Source organism: Gossypium hirsutum, chromosome A12, assembly GCF_007990345.1.
Source record: "Gossypium hirsutum isolate 1008001.06 chromosome A12, Gossypium_hirsutum_v2.1, whole genome shotgun sequence".
Lineage (NCBI taxonomy): Eukaryota > Viridiplantae > Streptophyta > Magnoliopsida > Malvales > Malvaceae > Gossypium > Gossypium hirsutum.
Window position 1 is genome coordinate 77,182,288 of NC_053435.1, and position 4,699 is coordinate 77,186,986.

Below are 4,699 nucleotides of genomic sequence, written 5' to 3' on the forward strand. Positions count from 1 at the left end.
TAACCAAGCCGCTTTTTGTCTCGCTTTTTACTAGATTTCAAAATTTTCTTCGGGTCTTGCGTATCGGGAAAATGGGTGAATGTTAAGAATATAGTATACTCTGTTAATTGAGTTAGCTAGCCTAGCTGTTAGTCTTCTGTTGTTAGTTTGTTACTCAACCAGTTAGGTTGTTAGCCATAGCAGTTACTATATTGTCCTATAAATACTAATCTCTATAATGTACATGTGAAGATAACAAGTCTAATACAAAAGAATTCTTTCAAATGCTCAATACATATTTTTATACTCAGTAGTGCTTATTCATAGTTTATCGTAGTTGTTAACAATGAAAATATAGAATTAATTGTGAAGAAATAAAATTAGTCTCAATTTAGGGATTAATTTGAAATTTAGGTAAATGTTGAATAAAAATTGAAATATTCAATGTGAAAGTGAATTTTATTATATTGATGAATTTTAATTGTTTCAATTCTGTAGCTAACATTGTGTCAGAAACCTCGACTAAGAAAGGAAAAGATAAAGTCGACTCAGAGTAGCTCGAAAGTTCTGGTTTGTATTTCTATGATCCGAATTTAAATATTAATTGTTGTGTTTTTTATTTAATGTTTATGGTAAATGAATGAGGTGAGTAATTAGCATTTTAATATTGAATTGAATGTATGTAAATTTATGATTAATGTGATAATTGAATATTGGAAAATTGTGGCATTTGAAAAGTGAATTGAAACCCTATTTTTATTCCAGGCTAAGTCAGATATAAATGGCATGCCATAGATTGGAAGAGTTCAAGGATTATTTCGACCTTGAGTCGATGAGATACTTGGTGTCAATCTATTACTTCAAATTAATTCGATGAGGGATTGTGTACCAATTTACTTCGGTTTAGTCGATGAGACACTGAGTGTTAAATTATTACTTCGAATTATCCGATGAGACACTGGGTGCCAAACTGGTGTGTTTTGGTTGGATCCGTGTATCCGTCCAAGTTCGAGTTGTGTTAATAGAGGTAATTAAATGAAATGATATTGTGAACAGTGTAATAGGCCCATTTCGCCCGGGCTCACACAAAAAACAAAAACCAAAAAAATAAAACAAAAATAATAAAACCAAAATAATTTAAAGGTCCAGAGTCCATTTACACCCACATTTTAATAGCCCAAAACAAAAATAAAACATCAGTCTAGCTTACAAAACAATGACCCAAATTAAACCCAAAGTCCAAAAACCAGACCTAACCCAAAAGAAATACAAACCCAAATGGCGCAGGATATTTGTAAGCAGAAACCCTAAGGGTTCCTTTCCCTTTGCACCGCAGCTTGCTAGCTTGGAAACGGCCTCCACACCCATGAACGGCTCCTCCTTCCGTACGACTATCACCACAATGGAACCTGTGAGAAGAAATAACAGAAACCATAACAAAAGCCAGCAAATGACAGCAAGAAAATAGAATTTTATTTTTCTTTTATTTATGCTGTAAATCGGCTATAAAAAACCATCATTTGTACTGTAAATAGATGACGGACGCATATACCAAAGAAATCAAATCGAATTAGCAGAATTTTGCATTTATTTTTTCAATTTATCCTGCTTTTGTTTGATTTTGAGTGAATTTTGCTTGGTGATAGCAAAAATAAAAAGGTTTTGAAACCCCTTTCATTTTACGGAGATCTATCCCTCTTATTTTCTAAAATAGATTTCAAATGATTTTCCTCTAGATCTTTTTTTACCTTCTTCTATTTTTGTTAATGTGTAAAAATAAAGAGAGGAGGGAAAGGGAAAACGCTTACCAGGCCTGCGTGCGCGCTGTAAGCCACCAGAAGTGGAGATGGTCTGGCGGCAGCATGAGGTTTGGGCAAAACCCTTGCAGAGAAGGTTAACAGCTTAAGGTTTTTTAACACAAAAGGTTTTGTTATAAAAAAAATAAGGAAAGATTAAGGAAAAATTGAAGCAGCACCGTGGGGGAAAGAGCGTGCGCATTGACCCAGTGCGCATTTCCACCCTAAATGGGAAATTTACACGGACAGTCCCTATCATTTGCGCCACCTTTAATTTAACCCTATTCTGTTTCTTTTATTTTCTTCCTTGAAATTTGCGCGCCACTTCACTTTAGTCCGCGCCTGGGTGCTGTTTTTTGGGGTTGGGAACATTTTCGTTTTTAGTCCTCGCACATTCACGCGCATTGCACTTTGGTCTTTATTTCTATTTTACTAATTTATTTTATTTATTAATTATCCCTTTAGTCTGATTTTATTTCAATTGAGTTTTTTTTCCTTTCACTTCAATTTGTATAGTTCATTATTTTTAAATTCATTTAGCATTCATCTTTTAATTTTTTTTTATATACATTTTAAATTACTTTGATAATTTACTTTGTTTTTTTATTCTTGTTTAAATTATAAAACTATTAGTTTAAAATTACCTTGTATATCATATTGTTTTTAAAATTTTGTATAGTATTTAATTTAAATTAATCTTTTATTAATACATATATGATTTATGATAAAATTAGTTTTATTCTATATACATTATTAGTTCCATGTTATTTTATATATATAATTTCTTTTAAATCTATTTATTTGTATTTCCTTTCAAATTTATTATGTATATAGTTTATTCTTTGAAAAATATAAGATGCTTTCATGTATATATTGTTTTATTATATATTGGTTTGTTATTCTGTCATGTATATTGTTTATTCTTTATTTTTATTATATCTTCATTATATATTGTTTACATTGATTTTTATTATTGTATGTATATCATCACCTTTAAATATATATGTTTTGTTTTTAAAATATTTTTGTATCTTATTTGCTCCAAATTTCTTCTTTTACAATATTTATTTTAATCTTCTAGTTTTATTTTATATATGTAAATCATTTCAAACCCTAGCATGCATTATTCATTTGTAAGTTTTTCATATAGTTTTTAAATTGTTTTGTATTACATTGGCTCTCAGTGTCTATATTGCTCTATATATTATGTGTTGCGTTTTATTTTTCATATTATTTTGATACATTATTGTTGTATATTGTCTATCAATCTTTTGTACTATTATTTCAATTTTTGTTCATCTATGTTCGAAATTTGTTATACTTTATTCTAATTTGTTTCTTTGGTTAGTTATATTTTTTTAGTTTCCATTATGTTGATTATTAATGTTTTTCAAAATAAGAGCTCATTGCTATTGTATATTTGTTAATTTGTTTTATTTCTTATAATATTTTCATTCACCAAATATTGTATTTTATGCATGCATATTATCCCATGTTTATTATTTTTTTCCCTTTTGGTTTATAAATGTTGCTTTATAATTTTCAACTCTTTAAAATCAATTATTCCATTTTATTTCAAATAAGATTAAAGCGTTTTGAGCTAGTTTATAATCATTTATTTTAAATTTTTTTTAAACAAGGCAATGTTCAGTATCTGGTAATCCAGAAATCGTGTCCTACCGTGTTGGGTTTCGATTTCTCGTTGGACTAAATATCTAGACACCCTTTTGTAATTTTTAACCTAAGAGCTTTTGGAAGTCAAAAATCAATCGAGTTTTCAAAGGAATGAAGAATCGTGTCTAATCGTGTTGGATGTGATGCTATATACCTTTGAAACGAGAGAATTTTGAAGACCAGCCTGAACCACTCAAATGCTTTAAAAGGAACCATATTTTGAATTTTTTTAAAAACCCTAGACATAAGGACAACATTTAATCAATCTGGTACCAGTTTTTGGGTGTAGTGAGGGAGCTAACCCTTCCCCATACGTAACCGGCTCCCGAACCCATTTTTAAATTCACGCGGACCAAAATTGATTTGAATGGAACAAAATGTTTTAGTAGGTGAGCCAATCACACCTAAACAAAAAGATTGGTGGCGACTCCACATTTTGCTTTAAAAGTCGATCCCCATTTTTTCCAATCTAAAAAAAATGGTTTCGAAAAATAGTATTGAAAAGCATTGAATGTGAATTGGAAATGAGAAACATGAATTGTGAAAAGTTATTTGAGATAGCAATTGATGAATAATGAATAAGTTATGAATGATTTGTTATGAATTGATTATTTGAATGGTTATTGATATTGTATAATTAAACATGTATGTTATATTTTTTTACTTTAAATATTCAGATTATAGAAATACCACTAAGTTCATACTCAGTGTACATTTTGTTTTCCGTTCACAGGTTAGGTACTTAAGTTGATTGTCTATTCAGCATCCATCAATGGTCCCGAACTCAAAACGTGGTGAAGTATTTTTTTTTGTGTGTGTCAGCATGTACCTAGGATGTCTAAACATTAAGTATTATGTGGATTGATTGTAAATAAGATTTATAAGTTAATATTGGTTGGTTTTATACTTATGAGTATGTGTTATGTTAAAACTATAATATGGCATGTTTTATATTAGAGTATAAATGTTTATGAATAGGGTAAAATTTGATTAAAATTAGTATGCTTATAATTGGGATTAAATTGAAGTTTTGACGTTATGTTTTGATAATATAATTATGGAATTTATGGAGAAACATTAGATAGACATCTATTTTGAGTAATTTGACATGTTTTAAATGTATTTGATCGTATTTTGAATTGGTTGAACGATTGGTTTTTGAGTTGCTTGGTGTCCAAGATTACAGGGAATGGTAAACTTGATGTTTAATGTTCATTTTTAGTTTACACGACCAGACACACGGGCGTGTG

General features: G+C 29.5%; 1 long non-coding RNA gene across 1 annotated transcript; it reads right to left on the reverse strand.

The window, feature by feature from the left end:
- Nucleotides 1-1,098: 1,098 nt before the first annotated feature.
- LOC107923997 (uncharacterized) lies at nucleotides 1,099-2,079 on the reverse strand. The gene is made up of 2 exons (XR_001691694.2): nucleotides 1,788-2,079; nucleotides 1,099-1,388 (listed from the first exon to the last, which is right to left on the reverse strand). It is a non-coding gene; the product is annotated as an uncharacterized lncRNA (long non-coding RNA).
- Nucleotides 2,080-4,699: the final 2,620 nt, after the last annotated feature.